The 25,293-nt window shown below is 41.4% G+C and overlaps 1 long non-coding RNA gene across 7 annotated transcripts in view; it reads right to left on the minus strand.

The window, feature by feature from the left end:
* The window catches only part of LOC142045005 (uncharacterized), a 33,528-nt gene extending 20,258 nt beyond the window's left edge, over positions 1–13,270 (minus strand). For 2 of the 7 annotated variants that reach the window (XR_012654487.1, XR_012654486.1), the window contains exons 1-2: positions 12,735–13,266; positions 12,001–12,202 (exon numbers count right to left, since the gene is read on the minus strand). This is a non-coding gene — a long non-coding RNA (uncharacterized LOC142045005). Of the gene's footprint in view, positions 1–3,268; positions 3,406–4,149; positions 4,286–12,000; positions 12,203–12,734 lie in introns of all 7 variants that reach the window. The other 5 variants (XR_012654490.1, XR_012654492.1, XR_012654491.1 and 2 more) reach the window with 5 other exon arrangements.
* Between the last annotated feature and the right edge of the window lie 12,023 nt (positions 13,271–25,293).

Consider the following 25,293-nt stretch of genomic DNA (forward strand, 5'->3'; position numbering starts at 1 on the left):
TGTGTGGGGAGGGCTATACTCAACTGCCTTAAAAGGACATTAATGTACAATTTCAGGCTCACAAGGGTTAAGGAAATGTAATGAGACACCTTAAATCAGTGGGATCGGGCATTACTTTACCAATTTTAAGCATATGTTCGCCTTTGTTTTCCACCAAGTGCTGATCTGCGTGATATGTTTCTCCTCATCACTGATTCCCAGTATCACTTATTTTCCTCCCCAGTTACCAGCCTGCCTTTCCCTTCTCAGCAAGTGCCAGCCTTCAAATCCAGCCCTTCTTCGCAGCACCAACAGTGTCTAGTCTCAGTTTATCTCATGTTCTTCACCCCAATTAGTTTAGATCAGATCTCTGTGCCATCAGCATCCAACTCAGATGGCTTTCTTCCCATGTGCATGGGTTACAGAGCAAAGAAGAGAGAACAAGAAATATGTTTAACCCACCCTGATACCTCAGTTTTAATGTCTAGCAGGGCTCAGCAGATGAAGCGGACAGTTTTACCTGTGTATGGCATGGTGAAGTATGGATGGATTTTTAAACAGAAGGCAAAATGAACAACTCTCACAAAAACAGCTAAGCCTTTTGAAGAGAAGAAACCCCCCAGATTGTGGCAGACACCCAGCATAAGAAAACTCAGTTTGCCTGGCTAATTCCAAGTGCTGAATAGTGCATTTTGTAATGTGAAACACTTGGCTGTCTGGAAAATGAGTGTTGGTTATGCTAGAAAAACCTCTCGTATGTAACACAGACGGACATCACACACTAACCCATTCCTTTTTCTTTCTCTGTGATCCGTCTCCTTCCCTTAAGTTTCCTAATTTCATTGTGCACTCATGTTGCTGCATCATGATTCTGCAGCTTATTTCAATTAAAGATTGGTGGTTTTTTTCTTGTCTCCCTATTTATTTCTCTTTTTTCAGAAACCCTATAGACATTAAATTGAGCTTTGGAACACATGTTATTATAACAGATTTGAAGGACGAGACAGATGTAAAGGCAATACCATGCCCTCAAATTCATCATTACAGAAAGGTAACTGAAGAGGTTTTAGGAATACAATAAAAACTCTGAGGTGGCACAAGGATACCATAAAAGGGTCTTATCAACAAGGTTTTTTTGTCATCTGACTCAAATGCCTTTTCATTTCTTGGCTACAGGTGATCTTTAGAAACGTGTATTGAAAATGGCAGGCATTTCTGGCAATTTGATTTTTTTAAACTTCTATATTCTCTTACGGTTCTTCTTGCAAAACCTAACTTTCAAGGCCTAGTAGCACCAAATCCAATATTCCCCTTCAGAAAAAAGAACACGTATCCCCCCCACACCTGATTTCACTTTAAGCCTTAAATTAAAATGAGTTCCTGTCTTAACTTAGAGCTATGATTCATAATTCTGAGCCTATCCCTCAGCCTTCTGTATCACTCTTCTTCACCCTGCACATCAGTTCATTCAAGAGGCATTCCTCATTCCTCTCAAAATCAAGATCCATAACCATGGGCTCTGCCCTCCCTGGCAAATGAGTAACCCAGATGCGACAGAAATGCGATCTGTATCTCGGCTCAAAGTATTTTTTGTTCCTTTTATTTTTTTTGTAAGACGGAGCAGGGTATTCTTTGCCAGAAGCAAGGGCTTACACCCTCTCAGCTATGGATCAAGATTCATAGAAAGCCCCAGCACCAATTACTTCTGACATCCAGCCACCACCACTCTGCCCACCGACAGCCCCACAGGCTCCAGCTGCCTTGTACACCACCTCGAAGGAGAGCTCTGGGACTGGAACCAGAGCGTGTGACAGGACACATCCAGCCACGCTACCTTCAGACATGACTTTGGAGGATGGCAGAGACCAGCAGACACTGGAAACTCTCCCCTCTCCAGGAAAACTTTGCACAAGGGTGGAAAAATCTCTACTGGATCATGGAGAGGAGGCAGAGCAGAGGTAGATTTTTGACCTTCACCGCACGTTAAGGAGCGTGTGTCCCAAAGAATCTCTTCAGATGTTAATCCTCCAAATGAGCAAGAAAACAGCAGGCGTTGAGCCTGAAGGCACTGAGAGCATTAATAGTACGCCCTCCAAAATATTAATTCAGGAGCAAGCACTCCACCAGATGTATTCCTTTAGGCTTAAAGTCACCTTTCAATGGTTGCTTTATTGAAAGAGTTTTTCCTGAAACAGCAGTTGCATCCTGGTGCTGTAGCAAGCCCCACATAACTCCCAGTAATAGCAGTAAAGAGAAATAAACAATGAAATTGGTCAAAAAAACAGCTGTAGCAGCTAGTACTAAGGCACACACAGAGGATATACAATGTAAGGGTAAGCATGGTTTGAGTTTGTATTTGCTTTCAGTATCAGATATGGAGTAGGTAATCTCCACTTTCAATTCCAAATGCCTTTTTCTGTGCCTTCTCCACAAAGTGAAGCAAATCCCTGCAGATTTAACACAAGCAACTTTCAAAAGAGCCTTGTTCCACATAAAGCATGCTGATGGCACTATGAACACAACCAGTTCCCGTGAAGGGACTGCAAGGAGAACTGACTGTACAAAACTCAGCTTTTGAGCCATGATGCGAAAATATTTTAACCACCTTGGACTTTTTCTTCGTAAGTGGTTCTTTTAGTGTGAAATTAGCACAGGTCGCTTGTGACGGGAACACATTTGCATTGATTAGAAACTAAGCCAATCAAATCAAGAACTGGTATTGGTAAAATCCACCAAGCTGTGGAGAACACAGGTTGTCTTTATGACCTGAATTGGTTTTTTGAAATAGCCAGAATATGATTTTCAAACATTTTAGAGAACCTTAGAGGGTCTCAACGCACAGCCAGACTCCATTTCTTTCCTGAAAGTATTCCTATAAAAGTAGACAAGCAAAGTGTAAGAGGGCCAGCAGATCAGCAAAGTAAAATGTGAGATTGCCCTGTGTAATTCACAGACCCAGGACTCAGTCTCACCTCTCCAGGTTCACAAGATGGTGATCCGTCATCTCCTCCCTTGTACTGAAACTCAGGCATCACATCTCTTTGAAAAAACAATGCAAGGAGAAGGTCTTCCTCCTCCATCCCCTGCCACCACACCACCCACAAAACAAGAATTGAGCTGTATTGTGTCTGAAAGGAAAGGTGGAATTAAACTTTTAGCTCTTTTTTTGCCCAGGCTGTATCTGCCGTAGTTAACTGTCAGTAAGTATGTGAAGCTGATCCTGTTAGAGCGCACTGTATCTCTCCTCAGAAAACTCTCACCTCTCCAAAAGTGGGAATGGACTACTCACAGTTGAGCTGTCACTTTGATTCTGACCTTCAGAGTGCATTTTGTGTTCCTTCTTTACAAGTCTGACACTTGCAGCTTGTTTGTGTTGTTAGCATCTTTGTATGCTAAGCTGCACATACCAGGGTTCTCACACAGAAACTGAGGGGAAGACATAAAAATAAGATACCGTACTTAACCAACTGGACAAAATCAACAAACTCCAGAAAAACAATAGCATTAGTGGACAGGTTTAGGTCTCTGGATACATTTCTAACCTATTGACTTTATTTTTTTTAGCGATGATGGGATGAGTTCTGTACTGTGAGGAACAAAGAATTTTGGATGGAGAATTAGGAATTTTTTAAGGGGGATATGATTCACAGAGCCCACAAGAGCTTTGCTTCATTTGTGATATACTTCGGGGTCGGTAATAAACTCATTACCTTGGCAATACTGAACAGAGATTAATAGGGCAACTCTGAGAGACAGAAAAGCAGAGAAGAACAAGACATGTCGAGATACATATGTTCAAAGAGCTATGTCAGCTGGCCTCTGAGAGAATAATGATACCACAGCTGCAAGGACTGAAAAAAGATCAGGTAAAAGCTCAGTATTTGTATTAAAAAACTCCTAAAACTCACAGTGAAGTCTGGTGAATATAGTTCAAATGTTACCTTAAACACACCAAAAATAGAGAAAACAATGGAATATTGTAATGCCACACCTTTGTAATGATGTGAAATTAGCTTACAATAAACAGCTCTCAACCAGACTGGAGCCTATAGAGTGTCTTCCAACAGTGCACTGTCTTAGAAGGTTTTTACAGCAGCAATGTGGGTTCCTTTTCTAACATTTTAATGACTTTGTGAGACAGAAGACACCAGTGGAGATCCATCAACTCACCCAACAGCAGATTTGGCCTGGATAGTCAGAATTTCCAGTAAAATAGGATCACAGTTCAGATGGGAAGGGACTGCTTGACTGTTCTCACAGTGGAAAGTTTTTCCTTATATTCTGTCTCAGTTGCTCTTCTTTCAACCTATGGACATTGCCTCATTGTGAAGAACCGATCATACAGACCTATTATTGCACTAGCTGAACTGATTTCTGACAGTGCTTATTTTCCCTCTTTAACTGGGGAGGGAACTCAGACCAAACAGCCACATTTCCTCAGTCAGGTTAGATTACAGAAAGTTCAACCATAATGTCACCCTTTTTATTCCCTTTGAACTAATTTTTCAAAAGATTTGTAAAAAAATAAAAGAAGGGAAAATCAGTTCTAGGAAGTGGGTCACTACTTATGCTGCTTGCCTAGGAGTAGATACTTGCCGAGATCGACAAGAAAATGACACCAGTCAGCAAATTTTTTGTTTACAGTTACTTTCACTCTCTAGTCCTACTATCTTCAATGGTTTGACTTTCATACAGCTCAGGAAGTTTCCTATTTTAACAGTAGCTTTCTGGCTTTGCTACTAACATCACAAAAAAGATCTGTTTGTACTAGGTTTACCTCTTTTCCTCATTTTTGTTTCAACAAAGAGAAAGATGCTGAAGTGGATCAGTGCAGTATGGTTTGCCAAAGCCCCTCCTGATTGCCAGTCAGAGAAGCAAAAGGATTCCTCTCACTTGCAGTGGTAGGCATTGCACATATTGGAATTGATGCTGATTAATTAGATTCAATAGAATGAACCAAAGCAAATATTTAATAGAGCAGGGTGAACAGTCAAAGCAAATAGTTTGTAAATAACTCAGTGGCTGAAAATTCAAATTCATCTAAGTAACTTCAGCAAACATGAACCACTAAAACACTGCCCAACAACCAGGAATGACTCCCAGTCGGGGGGGGGGGGGGGGGGGGGGAAGCTAAATTAGCATGAATACTATTTGCTCAGCTTTAACCTTTACATTAAGTTCTATGAGGCAAAACTGTTACACTTTGTTCAGCTTGGGGATTGCATAAAAACTCTCTACAAAAGAACATTTACAGCTCCAACCCCGAAAATCTTTCTTCCTTGAGTCTCCACCTAATAGGAGTATCTCATTTTGTCAAAATTTTCAAATGATTGGCAATTGTTATTCAAAGGTTTTATACCACCATTCTTCCTTTCCAGCAGTTTTGAATGTTGCAGTTTTTTATAGATTTTGTTCATAAGCTCCTGGGTAAAACTCTCAAAACCACTTATGACTTACAAATCTTAGTCCCTTTCTTTTAAGAACTGGTCTAAGACAATAGTCCACTTAGCTCCAAAGTCAAAATTACAATGTTATATGAAGATTTCTTGATGTTTATATCTTGAGCATACCCTTGCTTGATACACTGGTTTGGTAAAGAATATGCCTTCACTAGAAAGCAGCCCTTGTTCACTGCATATTGTATCTTATCTTTGCAGGAGAGCTGTCTTTGAACTCATATACTCATACAAAGTAAGATTTAATGATATACAACACTTGCATGCTACATAATTACATTGGAGCCTAGAACACTTTTTTGTGGTTCAATGATAAAACTATAAATGAACACTTTGAACAAAATCCCTAAGTGGTTAAACCACATTATAAAGTAGCGACATTTGGCTAAAGAATCAAAACCACACAAATAAATAATTATATGTATGTTTGAGCAGGCTGTGCATGTGAAGGAAGATGAGTCACTTCATTTTTTTTACGCTGGCCTTGTGACAGCTGAGCAATGTAATTATCTTCTTTTGCATTGTGCTAGTTTTATCTCGTTGGTATTAGATTTTTATTTTTTCCATATTCTAATTTCTGCAGCAGGTGAAGTGCAAGACTCAGGGAAGCAAGGCATTGCTATAATTTAGTCTGCTCAGGTTTCATCTAAAGAATATTTCAGTACTTCTAAATAAAAATAAAGCCAAAGTGAGGGGACTCTTGTTATTATGCACCCAAACAATGGTTAATAAATATTCCTACTGAACAGTTTCACATTGGATTGATTTACCTTCATTTAAAAAAAAGGAAAGAAAAATAAACAAGAAAATCCTTTCAACCAGGCCAAAGGCTTTATTGAATCCATACTATGCATAAAATGTATTTAAGAAGGTATATAAAGCTAGAAATATGTTTGGGGTTTTTGTTCCTCATGCCAAATAAAATAAAAAAGCAAAAATGACGGTATTTACAGTGATGACTCTGTAGTTGACTTGTGAAATATGCGTGAGCACAGGTAAAATGGCAGAAGGCATGCCAGGCTACTCTTATTACCACCAAAACATGTAGACAAACAAAAAATACACAAAAATCTTGAGGTTTCAAACACATAGCAGAAAGCCTGGGTATACCCTTAAATAATGAAATACTAATAAATACCCCTTTCCTATTATCACATATATCCCAATTGGAATTAATGTCAAAAAGACTTCTGCCCATATCAGGCTTTGACAAGATCCCTGTAAAGCCAGTTAAGTTGGACAACTGTTAAGACACAATTAGTTTTAGAATCACATGTGCTTCTGTTTTTACTAATGAGCTTGAAGACCAAGCCCTTGAACGGGCTTGTTCATCACAAATAGATTCATGGGAATCAAAAAAAAAAAAAAAAAAAAAAAAAAAAGGAAAGTACTCCTGGTAAAGCAGCATACAAAGAGGAAGGTAGTCATATTTTGCACTAGTTTGGAATCTGGGATTCAAACTACTAATATGAATGTCTGCAACAGCAGATATAGACATCTACAACAGTACAATTATACACTAAAATGAGATGGCTGTGACCTAGAATTGATCTCCATAAAGCAAGTATCTAAATTTGGTGAGAAAAATCTCACCTGAAGTGACCAACATATACAGTACAGTAGTCAAGCTTTTACTTAAAATATTGCCCAGTGGTGTGAAAGAACTATCACCTTGCATCTGGTTATCTGGGCTGACTCAGCAGTCAGACAAGAGCACTGACTTGATGGTAGCACATGTGCGTGCATGTAAAAAAGGGACGAAGATCCTGGCTTTCAGACCACCTCCATTCTCTAACCAACATCACCTTGGCCTTGCTCGGGTTGCACTTCAGCCTGACAGTGCAGGAGGTGCGAGTGGATTTGCGGTGACTGCTCTGCCAGAGCTCTGCTGGAACACGGGTACTCCCGCAGTGCTACAGGTGCTGTCACACAGCGTGAGCTGAGGGAGGCAGACATCGGCAGCCAAAAACACCAGACCAAATCCAGGTTTCATTACTCATTTTGTAGCTCGGTGACATTTCCATCAACTCATACAAGCGCTAACAAAGAAAAAAGTAATTTTGGACCATCGACTCTGGAATCCTCTGTGCTGCAGTAGATATTCTTACTAGCCCACAATACTGCTGAGTGAGTCATACAGGGACGTTTATGAATATGAAAAATTAGATTTCTTTTTAAGACAACAATTTTGATCTTAGTATTAAATTCTGAACTTTTGCGGTGAAAACCAGTGCAGATTATCTTTTTATATAAAAGTATTCTGGTACCGCACAATTCCCCCAAGCAGCACATTTTGCACATACAGCAACTTTCTTACATGATCGTGAATAACAAGCAACCCACTGGCAACACTATACAGGAGTAAAAGGATGAACAGCCTTACACACAAAACCTATTAAAACTAAAACCACTAGGCTCTGTGTTCAAGGCATTCAAAAGTCGAAGTCAGAAGCATTACTAACGACAGGCACATGTAATAAGATCTGTGTGGTGAAGCACTGCATCGTTGTGGCCAGATTTAGAGCCAGATCATCACTTTAGAAATATCAATAGCTGGATAAGGTCCAAGTTACTTCCTCATCAAAGCAGCATGACTCCTGACTCCAGTGCAAATAATAACCTCAGTTTGTGGAGACAAAGTCCTGATCAATAATGAATCTTAACATGTCTATGGGATCTTCTGCCTTCTCAAGTGTGCATTAGTACTGACACCTTCTTGGCACTCCGCCAGCAGCGGCTGCTCGATGAAAGTTGAGTGGCAAATGTGGGCTGGTGAAAGTTGAATAAAAATATGATGTTTGAAGTATGGTTTACCAGAAAAACGATGATACAACTGTAAAATGTGGCTATGGGAAAACTAGAGAAACAGTTGATTGTGGTTATTACATTTCTGATAGGAAGTATAGCTTGACACATGCATGGTTAGGGCCCTAAAAAAATCTCACAAGACCATAGTCCTTCACACCAACTCCCCAGGTTTTGGAGCCAAAGGACAATCAGCAATCTTTTCAAGTTTCTTATGGATTGCCATATAGCCTGCTCACCAAACTCGTAACTGAAAACATTACTAATTTTGCTGTTTAACAGAACACCACAGATTAGCTATGGGCCACATATCAAAGCCGTGTGACTCAGAGCTAGAGATGCACAGCTCTGGACTGTGCACACCTCATTTCGCCAGCTCAAATTTCTGATGCTTTGTCTCCCAAAATAACCCAGTATTCACCAAGAACGTTCCTGGAAACCTCTGGGAAAACAGGAATTGTTTTACTAAATCAGACCCCTGACCCATTTAATCCTTTCTCTGGTAACATGAAGACTTAAGAAGCTAGGCACTCATGACCACCAGGATAGGTTTCACTCTGATTTTCAGTGTAACTCAAGAGATTGACTTAAATGCAAAATTGCAGGCTTTGCTTTTCATTCTGCATTTTTTTATTATCATAAATCTGGATGTGAGTTATAGCTTTACAATCACTACATTCTTGATAAATATTTCAAAACATCTTCTGAAGGTCTCAATTCTATGGCTTACATTCACATGAGGAAAGAGGATAATTTTAAACGATTGCCTGCCCAGGTTTCCTCTATGATCATATGTTATATCCACAAGCATGCCGACACAAATACAGAACCCCCCATGCTCTGGGAAATGCTTTACTAGTAGTAGGTTAGGACTGAGCCCCAAAATAAACGTCTTGTACATTTTATGTAACTCTTGTATTCACCTAATAAGTGTTAAAGTAGATGTTAAAATTCAAAATATTCACAGCCATTACTCTGATAGAAATGTAAATATCTCAAAAAAACATTTGAACAGACATTCCTGCAGGACCAAATGGAAATTCATCAAAGAGCATAAATGCTTGCCTAAACACCCACTGATGTTGGCAGCATAACCGTATGTGAAACTTCTGACTGAATCAGGACCTCTAACTGCTTCAAGCCATATTTTCATCTGGACTTCCAGAGATGTCACTACCATTCCACTCACATGTCCTGCACTGCATGGCCGCATGGATAATGTTTCATACGTACACTTATGATATATACAGACTCCAGAGGCCGGAAAAATGCATTTTACTCATAGCATTCCAAATCTTCCCTGGAGCACATATACATATCTTAAATTCTAGAAACCCTGACTTTGTAGTATTTCTGCAGAAATTAAGCTTGTCTAATGTTTTCACAATGAAGAGCTGAAAATCAGACTTCTGAAGTCGTGTTTATGTGCTTTAAGAAATGACCTGATTTTTAAAAGCACTGAGCCTCAGGTGACTTTGGGGGATTTAGGGGAGAGGTTTTCTAATAGAGCTGGAACAAATGCCTAATCTGCTCCCTTCTCAGTTGGTAGGAGTATTACTGTTGAGCTCAGTGGAGCTCAGCTGCAAACTTTTAGACTTCTGTTTTCAAAAACGGGTAGTCATAGGAACTGAATACCAAAGAACACTCAAAGAACAGGGCAGGGTTTTCAGAACACCACAACTGAAACACACTCCCTATTTCTCGGTGTTTACTGTCACTGCCTGTTTGAAAGACAAACAGATGTATGGGAAATAGGATATGAGAAAGATGTCTTCTTGTTTCAAAATAATTTTAATCCTATCATATTTCCTGTGCCCCTCTTGCCTGAGCCTTGAAAGAGGAGATATGCCATCTGTTTCAATAAAAAATGAGAAGTATATATGTATATAAACAAACACATGACTGGGGCAGTGCTAGAACTAGGGAGAGCAAATAAAGAATCTATCTTTAAAATATTAAACAAGGAAAATTATGAAACAATAAAACACCTGTCCTTTCAGCACTCTATTCTTAATACTTGGGGAAATGTTTCTTTTAACTACTACAATTATATTTGTAAATTTTCCTTGGAGCATCACATTTTTGTGATCATCAAAGCTACAAAAAGTTTATCATTTAAAACAACAGACTGAAGGAGTTCAGTAAGCTCAATTCTCCCTACTTCTTTTTAATTTTCATTTCATTTATTGGTTATTAGTAGAATCTTCTCAACCATGTTTCTCTTCTAGGTACATTTTCTTTTAATGATTGAGTTTCTTCATATTGCAGCTGATGCACTTTTCAGTGTTTTAGTTATAATTACCAAATTCAAAATGAAAATGAAAAACACTTAATTATGTAATTGTCTTAGAGACAGCATGATAATTAAAGCCCTCGGAAAATCAGCCCAGAGGCAACTGGCTGTGCAGAAAGGTAAAGAAAATATAATACAGGCATCTCAGAAACGGACTAAATAAAACATTGTAGGGAAAGAAATTATACATGCATCCCTGAACAGATGCCCTTAAGAACTGTATACCTTAACCATTATAAAATATCGTATTTACACAACAGAGCATGTACAGCAAGACATGTCACCATAAATTGGCTATTCAGAAGTTGTAAAAGATAAGAGACTGAAGCAATACATGACATTACAAGAAATAGTGTTGAAGATGAAAATACAATGTATGACAAAAATTAAGAAGAAAATTTAAAATATAAGTGGGATTAATCTGCAAATAAAACCGTTAAAAGTTTACTAAGCAATGCATAAAAAATAATAAAAGCTGAAGATGTTCTTGTTGAAGGACTCATCTAAAAAGCTATCTCTAGTGTTGTGATAAATCTTCAAGTAGTGGCACTGAAAGTGTGCAGATGTCATATTAAAAGTCAGTACAAACTTCTTTAGACACAGACCTCCAAGCTATTACATTTTCCTAAACTTTGGAAGTATCTGCAGCTGCACACAGCAAAACCAAAACCAGCTGGACTCTCTTATACAGCAAAAGGGCAAATCTAAAGAAGTTTCACATTTATGACTTGCATGACAAATCCTTCAGCTAAACTCAAACAGAAACATTTACCCTGATTAAAAGCCTTAACCCCTTCATTCTGGCTCTGTGAGGTGATGACACAGGAGAGGATTAGGCTATGATCAGATGGTGGGACTGGTTAAAAACCACAGCATTTTTGCTTCTGTCCAGAGACGGGAAGGGTGACTGTGTGCACACTCAAAAAGTCCCACCAGCTGCAAGGGGTGATACAAGCCCTCAGAAGTGCTCAGAAACCACGTGGAGGATGGTCCGTCTGTATATAACGTGCACCACCTCTGAATTAACAGCACCGGAGTTCTTATCCTGTTTCTCCTGAATGCCATCACCACACAGAAAATACCGTTACATTTGAAGTTAACAGAATACGTGAACAATGATTTTCTTTTTCATGCTAGAAGCCTCAAACTGCCACACAAGAAATCAGCTTCCTTCTGTTCCCAGCAGTTAACATTCATTTCACATGTGTTTTGGCACTTGGCAGTAGATAATTATTGGCTATACTCTTTGCCATGAAGTACTTTCCTTTTATAATTAAGAAATCCTTTGAATTGTGGACAGTTAACTTTTCTATTGCTAAAGATTGCAAGCAATTAGTATGTAAATTACAAGTTGGCATCAACAGCTCATATGGACAAGATAATGCTCATGCACTGAAGGCTACCTGTGCTTAATGTAAAAACAATAGAAAATAATGATTTTTTTAAGTTTCAAAGCATTTAACTTACAGTGGATCAGAACACAAAACTGCTTGCTTCCTTCTATCGGTGTGAACCAAGGCACAGGCTAAGTGAAAACTGGAAGATGCAACATTTCTTCAGAAGAAACTCTTCTTTCACTTCCCTTCTTTATACAGTTCTTACCTTCGCCACACTTGGACTCACACCTCTGTGATGCTCAGTCTGTGTGGCACCCATGAGAAAAGAGGTTCTGGAAAAGAGATATGAGAGTCAAACCACTCCTCGAGATTATGAGATCTTTTAACAGTGGTTCCAGAGGTGTTGGCCAGTGCTTGAATAAATTAGGACACAGCATCCTGCTAACCAGCTCCGGCTTCTGCCTTCCAAGTTCCCCTAGCACACTTTTTGTGACTATAAAACACTAGCAGATATCAAACTTTATTTTTAATAGGTACCTATATAACCCTATTTATACATAAAGCTGATGCTTCTTTTCAGTGAAGCTACTGACTTGCTGCATTTATGGTACACTGAACATATATTTTATCTGAAATTAGATTTGAAGGCATTCTCCTAATTCTCCACTGCAACTGTTTTAACCCTATTTCTTGACAATTCCATGAAAAAAAAAAATTACATTCCCACGCTATTTTGGCCCTTTCAGCTACCTGTTCTTTCCCCCATTTCTCGATTTGTCACCTCAGGCACTCCTTCATCCACAGAAGCCCACGAAATGCCCTCAAAATCTCCAAAATACATGCAAACAGCTCGGTAACAAATACCTGCAGGGAGGCTAAATTTACCAGGAACCGCTTTTAGCACCTTGAGGCGCTAGTGAGGAAAGAAATGCTGAAAAACAAACCCCTGAGAGACGGCCCTCAGCACTGCCGACCCGGCCAGGCCCCACGGCCCGGAAGCGGGCACCCCCCCCCCCGCCCCCCCGGAGCTCCGCCACGGCGACGAGCGCCCCCTGCCGGCTCGGAGGGGCGAGCGGCGGTCGCCGTGGTGGCGGGCGGGCGGGCAGCGGCCCCCACCGGCCGGCGGCGAGCGGTAAGGCCGGCTCTCGGGCTGCGTTTGCGTCCGGAGACCGCTGGTCTCGTTAATTCTGAGGTTTGAGGCCCTACGGAGGTGAATGTTACGACCAGAACGGAAAGCGAACGGCGGGTCCAGGCCCGCCCCGGTTCGGCCCGGCCCCGCTGAGGCGACCATCGGCCTCCTCACCCCGCCGCCGCGCCCCGCTCTCCCATAGGCTGGCGGCAGCTCCGCGGCAGCCAATCAGAAGGCGGTTGTCAGGCGCTGCCGTCTATTTTTAGCCTCCACTGAGGGAGGCGGGTGTCTGTGAGGGACGGACTGACAGGGACGGACTGACTGACGGGGACGGACGGACTGACTGACAGGGACGGACAGACAGGCACTCACAGGGCCTAAAGGGAAGGGTGGGAGGCAGCGAGCTAAGCTGTAGCGTTGACTAGAGCCCGAGCGAGCGGAAGGGGGCTGGAAAGCAGCCTCAGAGCCAGGCTGCCGTGCACCTTCCCCTGGAGGAGGGGGGGGGGAACCCAAATCCCACCGCTTCAAGCAATGCTTTTTAAAGAAAACGTTGAAACAAGAAGTATTCTGGTAAAAAAAAAAAATAATAAAAATGAATTGCAATGCGCTTCAAGCAATGCTTTCTAACGAAAATGTCGAAACAAGAAGTATTCTACTAAAAAAAAAAATAAAAAATTAATTGCAACGGCTGTCGCAACCGAGAATGGCTCTGCAGACCGCTCCATCCCCTGTCCGCCCACCTTCGCCCTCTCTGGCCTTGAAACGTTGGGAAGGACAGCCGGGTGCAGGTGCAGATGCAAAATGGCTGATGTGCCCGCACAAAATCACTGTACCCTTCGTACAGGTGGTAGGTGGCCTCTTGAACAAATAAGCATCAGAAGGGAAAGTTCAGATGACTAGCGTGAGCTAAATTCTGCATCTTTTAAAGTTTATTTTGAATGTTCTCGTTTAATTAAAGTCATGCATAAGGTAGCTGGTTATCTCTGTAGCTGAGGTGCTTCTGATACGTTGTCGGTCACTATTGAATAATGATAGATGTGTAGGCTCTGGGGAAAAAAGATTAAACATCAACTCTTAGATAGTACTTACATTCAGTATTTTGGAGGGTTCAGATATTTCAGATAAGTGGAATTGCATTATTTTCCAGTTTCTCACGGAGGTCCAGATTCAATAGAGCGTTTTCATATATCCGTGAATTCAGAAGGATTAGACAAGGCTGAAGCATGCAGTGAAGTACAGGGATGAAACAGGGCCCCTAGTTTAGAAAAGGAAATGCTAAAGTGCAGTAAGGAAAACTGCCCTTCTAGTATTTAATTCAAGACTTAAACCAGTAACAATACCAGGCTATTGTAGAAATGTCAAGGAAAAAACTGGTTTTGCTAAGCAAGTTTTTAAGACTCTTATATAAACATAGTGAGTTTAGATATCTCTCTAAATATATGGGTACTTAGCCACAAGTGATCAACTATTTGGGGGCTTGTGCATAATGATGGATTTTAGTAGCTTCTTGGGCTTTGTAGTGACCTGCTGACAAAAAATACAAAGAGTGGATGAAATGGAGACCTATCTGTGCAGTAAATCTGCAGCCCCCAAAAGGAGTGAACTGGTTGTAGGTCTTGTGCTGACCATATAGCACAGGGATGGATTTCATTGCCCATGTGCACTGAGACAGAGTTTGGACACCTTGAGAAGAAAATCTTGCAAAGTAAGACAAACTCCAAAGTCAGCCAACAGCCATTTATTTTGCAATGAAAATTAATCCCTGACAAATCTTGCAATATCGGAGCAGATATTTGCCTGGCTGCTCCTCATTGTCACCAGCCCTTAAGTGATGGTCAGTGTCAGGCTGTTCTGAAATCCTTGTCCTCATTACTCGATCCCCCGATTGCCAGTAGGACATACCAAATTGGCAGCGAAACAAAAGAACAAAGTCTGCTGTGACAATGTTTGGATGCCATTTCAAAAAAGTGGCCTGTGGATTTAAAATCTGCCCGGAAAATAATGTTGTTTATTCTGTCATTGCCAGAACATTGATATAGTCAGAAACATTATTTCAATGAAGTTTTTACATGCCATTGAACATTTTCTCTGTGTTCACGGGTTGTCAGTCTTATGAGCAGATTAAACTAAGTTCTCACAGAGGAAGTTCACGCAGCGTGAATTCCGTTAGCTTTGCTGATCCCATTATGCACCATAATGCGAGAGTGAAGATTGCTCTGCATAAATATTCATCTAGCATCTTTCAAGTTTTCACTTTTCATTCTGCTGCAGCCTGACCCTGTCTGCCACTTTTCCCTGAATAATCATTACTGCTGAGCAACCCATTTGGAGAAAAACGTATTTGCAAGACTAAAATACCCAAACAGCACTGGACTCATGGATTGTCACTAGGACAAGTTGCAGCCCATTGCAATGTATAGCTGTGGACATTAAAATGATCTAACATGCTATTTGGAATTGATGTGCATTTTTCTCTGCAAAAGTCATGGCCTCTGGCTCACACAGAGGCCATACTGAACACATGGGTGGTGACAGCGCCCCGATTTTCTCTCTGGTCACTCCGGGTCCAAATTATAAGTTTTTCCTGGTTTAATTCCAGTAGGTTTTGAATTGTATCAGTGATTTCTTTTTAGTGCAGTTTCTATCGATCCCCAACCCAAAGGCTCTGCTTGTGCATTGAGGTGAACTGGAATTGGTGAAAATAACATAAACCATGTGATGTGTTTTTGTGCAGGCAAGGAGTCAAATCAAGGGCTTTTTCCATATCACGTGAGTTAAAATAACTACACATTAGAGGATTTAGCCCAAACATGATAAAATTGACCACAGTTCTCTTGTGAATCCTCAACAGGTTCTGGGATATGTACGTCCGTTCCCCACAATTGTTAATCCAGCCAGAAAAGGAAATTGTTACTGAGGTCCATTCCCAGATGTACTGCCTTGTGTTTCAGCCTGTGTGTTTCCAGCACGTGAGAACAGGCACAGATTTTCTAGGTGAGCTAAGGGGATTGCATCCCCATCCCCCTCCATTGGCATGGAGTGTGCTTAACTGAGGATGTGATGGCTGTGCTGTGCACATTAGCTGTTTGGTTTCAGGGAAGAGTGTGCATGAATTTCCCCCCCCCCCCCTCCCAGTTATGCAGCTGAGTTACCTATATTTGGGAAAAGCACAGAGTCAGCACCCTGAAATGCAAGAAATGACCACCCCTGGGAAAATCATTCTCCAGATCATGGGGTCTCACATCCATGTTTCCATGCCGTTACTTCAGGGACATAAGCAAGATAAGTTTTTTAGTGGCTCAGTCTTGCAGTCACAGCTCCTTAATACAGAGCTCTCCTACAGAAGAAAACCCACCCTGCCAACCAAAGCAAGCAGCTGCCAGAGAATGGCAAGAGGCACTGCAGGGATGCATCCCTGTGGCAGGAGTGCGACAAGCCACTTCACAGGCTGCGCTGCAGACCTTCCCGAAGCTTTCCTTGGGCAAAGCATTGGAGAGCACAGACTGTTCTCCCATGCAGTGCTCTGAGACAAGCTGGCAAAGGGAGACACACTTTCCTACTTAAAAGATGTCTAATTTTGCCAGGTATTATCATAACACTTTTCTTCTTTCCCTTTTTTTCATCGTCAGAAATCCCTTCAGACACCACTTACATAATTTCCCTGCTTATCAGCTTGACATCTTAATTGCAGTAACTGCACCAACAGGGAAAAGCTCCTAGATAGCAGGCACCAATGCCACAACAGGTAAAAAAGAGCAATCATATTACTCAAGGAAGACCAAAGTGGTGAAAATATGCTCTCCTTGAAATTCAGGTTTAAACCAGACATATTTCCATGCTGACTGAAGTCAATGAAATCTCTTTCCAGCTAGACAGCTTTGATCCAATCCTCCAGCAAAAAAAAACAGTGCAGGGTAGAAACATTCATGTGATGAAGGCTGATGATTCGGAAAGGTTTGTTACTGCCTGACTTTGGGCCAGCTGCTTGGCCCTGGTCCTGCACCAATGTACTTGCCTGTGCGCTCACACAGAGACTAACAGAAACCTGGACATCAAAGAAATGGGCCAGGCGTTTTCCAACAGAAGACTGGGCTGTTATTCTCTCTCTAAAGAGCTACTATGTTCATAATGATGCCCCAGTCTGGTTTAGTAGGAAGTTAGAATGGCAATAATTTTCCCATTAGCTGTAGCATAATCCCTTTTTTAATGTGTACTTCATATCCACAAGCCTTAAAATAGATCTTGTCTCTGTGTTTTATGATGACTGATGCTGACATTCATATCTCTCAGTGCCCTATGCCTTTTTCTAAAAGAAAATTGTCATGTAAAAGACCCTTGTTCTTCTAATTAAGATCAAATCATTTGTAAAGTACATTATATTTTGGACCTGTCACATCAGAGTGTATACATCACATTGACTTATGTGTGGTGCGGTCAATCAGCCGTGTGAGTGAAGGATTATGCACAGGCTTTCTGGATGCTTTGGGGCTTGAGCCCTGCGAGCAGTAGATCACAGATGCTTTCTGTCACGTATTAATAGCCGGCTCAGCACGAGGACTGGAAGCCCAGAGTCCCATAAATGCTAAAAGCGTTTCACCTCCAGGACTTAGAATGCATAACTTAATGTGCCAGTGAAACACTCTGGAAGCTGCTTTTCTTTTTTCTCCAAGCCACTTTTAAAAGGACTTCAAGTTCAGAGAAACATTAATGTGTCATAAAATTTTTAAACTAATGTGACACTCTGTGATTGTTTTATTTTTGCAATGGAGGCATAGCAACTGTTTACACAGGCAAAAATGCGTTGTTTCAGTCATCTAAGGACATACTCACCTATTTGTTGTTCCTGGTTGAGCAGTAAGAGATAAGTAAACCTGGCCTACCCTTAATTATATTGTTTGTTGTACAATCCTATGATGGCTTGCCTTTAAAATGTCAGTGGAGTGAAAGCAGCCACCACAGCTCGCCATGAGACCTTATTAATGGCTGCATCTTAGGCCTTGGAGGAAGAGAGGGAATACAGGGTGGGGTTTTTGCAGTTGTTAGTGCAGGTTTAGGAGGGGATTAGTATTTGAATTTGGTTCTGACCAAATTGGACTAATTTTCAGCATCGTCTTGCAGCATGTCCCCACCTATGTGCAGCCTCAAATGGTGGAAGCATTACTGATGAGCATTTATCAAAAGAAGAGATTGGTCTTTTGGGAGCATTCATTTTGGTACTAGAAATAGAAGCTGATTTCCTCTGCTCTATGCTACATCTGAACCACTTCTGAAAAGCAGTTCTTTGATGGGGAAGGCGCATCCCCTGAGGAAATCCAGAGATCCACATTCAGTCCCCATCTCTGATACACAGCCAGCAGATCTGGCTACATCAGTCGATCTGGTCAGCTTCGTATTCTCCCTGTTTGTGAGAGTATGATAATGTGCTCTGCCTTAAGGACTGGGAATGAGTTCAATAGCATTACAGTACAATCACTGTAGTGGAGCAATGTAAAGATGGGGACTCATCCCATCCTTTTCCAGCTGTGGCTCATGTCCAAGGGCTGACTAACCTGCCCTCGGTGTCAGTTCTTACCCAAGTTAACGAGTCTGGGTTACTGACTGCCCCCAGCCACATGTTTGAGGCTGTATTCCAGACCCATTTCTCCATCCAGTGGTGTCTGGAGTCCTTTGCTTCCTTAGTGCTGCTGCCAGTTCGATAGAGCCATCTGTAATGGTCCTTTAGACCTGAGGAATAACATTTGGGCTTATTCCTGCTTTGAGTGATATGGAGAATTTTTTCTGTTACACAAGATACCTACAGATCTGTGGGGTACCTGCTCTATTCTCCTTTGCTTGGGGGGTGCAGAGGCCAATTCTGCCTTGGGGGTCTGATTTGACTCCTCCCTTTCTTTCTTGCCAATGCTTCTTTTAACCAGAGAATAGTTAACCTGCCTTGCCTCTCTCCCTGCTTCCTCATTGCTTTGATGCATCCTTTTATGAACTGAGGAGAAGGTAATCAGATCTCTGGGTGTATCCTTCCTCTCTCTGCAGATGGCTTTAGGCAGAAGCAGGGCACATAACCCAATGCGGATTAGAGAAATCTTGCTGTACCATACGGCAGAAGCAGCTGTACAGCAAGGTAACATCTGAGATAAAGCCCAAATTCATCCCTGTTGCCGGTGGTGCTGTGGCTCTGGCAAGCTCACTGGTGTGTGCTGGGTCCTGGCCTCCCCCTTCCCTGAAACATCAGCTTTTAGCTGCTGCCAAGGGCACTGTCGTCGGACTTGTTTTTCGTTCTTGCTGCTGTTCCAGGTCAACAGATCCCACGTTTTTCCAGTGCTCTGAAAAAATAAATGGTCTCCCAGAGCTGCGTCCTCCCGTTGTTTTTCCTTCAAGATTACTATCACCAAGTGAACAAACATTTGAACTGTTCATATTGATACAGTTTCTTTTTTTAACTGGTCACTTTTAAAGGTTTTTTCCTTTCTACTTTCTCCTGGGCTAGGTTTATGCATTATGGCAACCAATTAGTTCAGACCCTGTTGTGTTGTTTGGTAGGTGTTTAGCCAAGAATTGGAACAATAATTATGCAAATGCAGTCTTCTTTTCTGTGACTTTCAGTAGCATTTTTGCTGTGAAGTGACACTTACTTCTGAGAAGAAAGCAGCCTGTTTTAAGAATAATGATTGCACTAAAAGTGAGAGAAATGCAATTGCAAATAATGTTCAAAAGTCAAATATATCCTGACCTCGCTTGGCATGTGAAGCTGTTTGCACAGCCCCAGTTAATGACTGGTCAATTAATAACTGGATCAGTAGCTCCAAGAGAAGGCGCAGTTAAATGCTCTCCACACATCATTCACCTCTGAGTCCAGGTGACCTTTTACGGTATTTTTGAAGAGATGACTACTGAGACTTCTCTTCATTCTCCCTCTAATTATATCTACTTGTGTCTTGCCTTACCTTAGAATTTAAGCCCTGGAAGAGATTGCTTTTGTGCCCTTTGGATTTTTAGCTAGATTGCCCCCCTTCCTAGTATGAGTTACAGCAGGCTTCATGTTGTTCCTAATTTATTGTAGCCATGTGAAACGTACCTGAGGGCATTACCAGAGCTCAGAAATGTGCTTTCACAGGATGTGGGATGGAGAAGAATGGATATTTCTAACAAAATGGGGAGAAACAATAAAGCGGAAATCAATCAAACAAATGAACAACGCATCTCCTGCCCCAGCAAATATGACTCTGAGGTGTAAAAAGATTTGACATGCATTTACTTGTACAAATGAATACACTAGTAAGAGCATTTGAGGCTTTAATACTTCCCTTAGTATCTTTATAATTTGGAAAATGCCCTGTGTTCCAAAGTGACAGAATCTCTCACATATCTCATGTATGATTTTCATAAATTCATCTTATTCACAGTTTTTAAAAGTGTATTAGAGGGAAAGAACTCAGTATGTTGTTAAACAGCAGAGACAGTCTGAAATTCATGAAATGAAAGATCACCTTAAGCTGTTGCTTTGAAGTCTCACCAGAGTTTTCCAGCTCATTTCCTACTGATGGAAAACTTGCCAAAAGTACTCCCAGAAGAGATAAAAATTATTTGGCCCGCTGAAATCCACACACTTGGAGATTATCAGCAGATCAAAGACACAAGAGTCAAGCTGTATGCTATAGACAATTTACATAAAATTCATATATATATATCTCACAACCTATGTATCTCTAGCTAATTAATGCATGCATTACTTATGCAGGTAGCTCTAAGCAGGATGTGGCAAGATGTGCCAGCAAAATCTATAGTATGAAAACCACATTTCAGATGATTGCTTTAGACTTTAAATATTTTGGGCTGACCCTACTGGATTTGTTTTCTTCCTTTGGAAAATTTTCAATGATTCTTAAGTTCCTCTGTCAACTTTTTGCTGTTTTTATTATTGTTAGAGGGTTTATTGAGTGCAAAGTGTCTCTTATGTTTTATTTTGTTATACAAGCACATCTGGATGGTTTATCTTTCATTGGAACATGGTTATTTGGAAAGGGTACTTTGCACAGAAATAACAACAGCTAAAACTGAGATTCTTATTAACACAAGTGTTTGAACTGATAACAGGCCCTGAAAGCTTCGTTTCTTTTTCTTTCATTAATTTCCTCCCGTGGGAGGAGGTTTTTGGTAGAGATGAGCCTTTCGGTGCAGATGTGTTTGCCTTGTGCTGTCCCTCCTGCCCCGCTGTGGCCGGTGGCCTCCTCACCAGTGGGTCTCTGTGGGAGCCCAGTGCCGGGCTGGTGGGGACCAGGGAGGAGGTGGCACAGGCTGCCTCTAGTCCCCACTGTCTAACCAGACCCCACAGGACAAAGCAACTGCTGATAGCACCCATAGACCTGTCCAAACGTTGCACTTTAAATAATGCCAAGGAGTGAAATTTTGAGCAACTTCTACCAGGCAAAAGCTTGTGCAGCAGCACAGGTCAGGATAAGGAACCCGGGGCTGCTCCTCCTGCCCACTGCAGCAAAGTGCTTGTCCTCCTCCAGGTGTGACTCTTCTCACCCCTCGTGGAAGTGGCATTTGCAAAAGTCCCTTTGATGGAGACCCAGACATCCCACCCATGTATTTCAGCTCTGGGAAGGGCTTTAGCAGAGTATGCTGGAGGATCTAGGTAGACACCTGCTACAGAGCTGGAGGGGACACTTACTTTAACACTGCATTTTCATGTCGTGGACAGAAAGGTTTTGTTTTCAGCAATCTGGTGGGAAAAATCACACGCTATACCTTTCTAAGTTGCAACAAAATAGAATTGTCTTCGGTCAGCCCAAGCACAGAGCTTTGCAACCCGTTTCACTGTATCCCAGACTTTCATCCCTGGCTGGGTGTTGAGACCATGTGTAAGGAGTCAGAAATAAAATGGATTGCAGCAGGAGCAAAAAGTAATCATACTTGAGGTGAAAATCTCAAGATGGTGTGAAGCCAGTGTAGGTGCCTCTTTAATGATCTGTAAAAATACAAGCACAGCATACAAAGCTCATTTTAGTAAGTCATTTTCTTGTTAACTCTTCCTTACTTTGAACGCATCAAGACTTCCTGCTCTGTGTAGTCAATCCTGAATTTTTTCTCATTATTCACTATGTGTTTGTTTGTTTGTTTTTAGTTACTGCGTTTCTCTTTTCAGGATAATGCTGTTTTGTCATATTTCAGTCCCAGTTTCTAGGCCTGTTTGCTACACACGGTCAGCTAAAAATAAGCTGCTTTTCCCTTGGACATATTATATAAATTCAGTCTCTAGCTGTTGCACAGTGCTTTCCAGATGATGCTGAGTTGATTTCACTCATATCTTGTGTAACTTTGACAACACCAACAGAGACAGAATATGCTGATAGGTTTTTCCAACAAGAATTCGTATCAAATCCTTCTGTCTTGTCATACCCCAGATCACAGCCCAATTTAAAAGTATTTAAACCATACAATGGGCCCTCAATCTTTTTCAATATGGTTACTATCATTGCATCTAAGGCAAATTTCATTTTCATCCCCAGAAATTGCTTTTGAATATCTGTGATATTTAAGCCAGTCCTGAAATAAATGTTGCTGTTTGAGCTGCCACATGGTATTATTCTGGCATCTTGGGCTGCCATCCCATAGCTTTGTTTGCTCTGTCAGATTGTCCTAAGGTATTCCCAGGTTGCTGCTAAGGACCGATCTGTGCTACGTGACATGCCCATCCCTGGCCCGTGCATTTCTTTGTGGAAAGGACCACATGAGGTTCCTAGGAATGTTTTATACAACTGGTCAAGGCAGCTGATAGTAATGGCTTCTTGGTTTAAAATGTGTTAATGGACTTCTGCTTTGTTCAAATACTACTGTTAAAAAAAAAGAAAAGAAAAAAGAAAAATTATCTCAGTGGACAGCATCATTCCACAATACAGAATATTGCTGCAAACCCAGGACTCGGGGAAGGAGCAGGAAGCCTGTGAGCGACTAGGGGCAAAACTGTGGGGAGGGCAAGGGGTAATGTGGGGGAAACAAAATACTGATAGGATCAGATATGAGGCAAGCCTTTCCTATTCATTGGTAAAAAGGAGTTATCCTAAATATTATCAATTGGATTTAAACTATAAATATGCCCACAACTTAGCTGTTTCCAGTTAGTTCAATAAAGGACACAGGTGCCTATGAACTACCTCACTGGCATGTAGATCTAAAACTTACATCCTTAAAATGCTTGCTCAGCTGCTGCCCAGATCCCTGTGCCCCTTTATCTATGATCTTGGTAGGCACTCACAGAAAACACCCACAAAATACGTCATCCCACTTAGGGCTTGTTGCCAGCTCAGGGCTTGTTGCCAGCTCCACAGGCTCAGCTGCTAGAGGGCTCACTGGGGCGTGGGGTCCAAATTTTGTTGAATCCTTGGCCTGCAGGAATAGAATTTATTCAGCTCCAGACCATCTGTTGAAACTTTTCCATGCGGCAATAATTAAGTAATTATTAGGGCAGAGAAAGCATGAGTCTATGGCCTGGGGACAAGGATGGGGGTGGCTTGACTCCTGCACAAGCTCTATTGAACACTAAATGTAAAATACTCAGACACTTGCGAGAGCAGAGGCGGAAGCCTTGTCTCTCCTCTGTAACTCAAAATACCTTTTTTGCTGGAGCATCCACCTGGGGTTTTTGAGATGGACCTTCAGTTCTCCACAGGCACCAAAGAGGAACGTAGCCTAGGTCTCCCTCCTGCTGGAGCAGAGACCTAGCAGTGGCTCACCATGCAAAAGGAGGAGATGTACTCCTTCCTCCCCCTTGGCTTTGTGTGACAGACAGGGATCAAGGTTAGTGCTCGAAATCATCATCTTGAGACCAGCACGTCCTGTCAGCCCCATGTAACACCTTCTCTCAGAGAAGCAGCTCAATACATCTGAACTTCTATAGTGCAGGCATTTCCCCCCCACTCAGCCCATGGGGTTTTCTCCTTCTGTTCGTAGGATGCCTCAATCATTACACTAAGTTCAGTCTGGAGTCATGAGGTCAGAGGCTCATCTACTTTTTCTAACAGCATCAGCTGGTCTAATAAAAGATGCTACTTCACTCTCCGAGACCTCCTTGCTTTATTGGTGTCCTACCTGCCTAAATCAGGGCTCGGGATACCACCAGGCAGTTTGGACACAGAGGTAATTTTGTTGATCTGGATCATAATACTCTTGGCATTGCCAGCATCAGACAGAAATGGTACATGAAGGTGCATGCAAAATCACTTTTTTATTGGAGGTTTGGTTTTACAGACCTTATTAAGATTGCTTTTTGTTAACCCTGACATCAGAAGTTGTATCACAATGTCATATGACCAGAAAAGACATTCTGATAAAGCGGATGCAGTCCAGATTATTAGTGAATGAATGTACCAACTGTCAAATCTTCAGGAATTAATTAACCTTTAAGTACATTGAAGAGAGATGGAGTCAATCCGCTTGTCATAGAAATTCTTATCCTGAAATTACAGAACTGGGGACATAAATAGAAATATTAGAATGAACAGATGTACTTCAATAATTTTTTCTCCCAGTTTTTCCAGTAATTAATTAATTTATTTGCAAAGCTATTTGCTTTTGTTTAAAAAAAAAATCTTTCTATTTTGGCCTCACTGTAAATTTTTCAAAACCAGTTTGAGATTTAAAAGCCACCTTTTTTTTCCCCCTAAAGGGAAGGTAACAGGAATACTTTTAGTAGTTGTAATGTTGACTATATTATATTTCAGGGAAAGGCAGGGTCTCATATAACCCCCAAATTTTAGGCCTGTCTCATTTGTGAAAGTTACTTAAGACTGAGTAACCTACCTCCCCCGTATGATATCTAGTCTGTCTTCTGTGGATCATCAAGACCTACAGCGAGCACACTCCCAAAGACAGCCTGACATACAGCTGGAAGATGCCCTGCAGAGCATACAAGACCCCACACGTATGGCATTTTTCCATGCTGTAATACATGCCTGATCAGCCTTAGGGATGCTGCGGGCTGTCCCTGAGGCATATATAGGGCTGGAAGGCAGGTAGATCAGGGTAAATATTATGCTTACTTCTGCTCCCAAAATTAAATGTCAAATACTTGCTGCCATGAGTTTCAGAAATATATTCACTGCATATTTCTGGCCAGTAAAGTGACCCCAGTTCTAGGAGCTCTGTGAATATGGAATGACAGAGATAGCCTTCTGTAATATATTGTTTGGAAGAATTAATTTAAGTGATTTAAGCTGAAGTAAAACTGCCCTCTTCATACTTCTATATAATACCTGCCCTGATATTGAAAAACTCAAAACCAGCAAGAAAATAAGG

The sequence above is a fragment of the Buteo buteo genome, chromosome 26 (genome assembly GCF_964188355.1).
Source record: "Buteo buteo chromosome 26, bButBut1.hap1.1, whole genome shotgun sequence".
Lineage (NCBI taxonomy): Eukaryota > Metazoa > Chordata > Aves > Accipitriformes > Accipitridae > Buteo > Buteo buteo.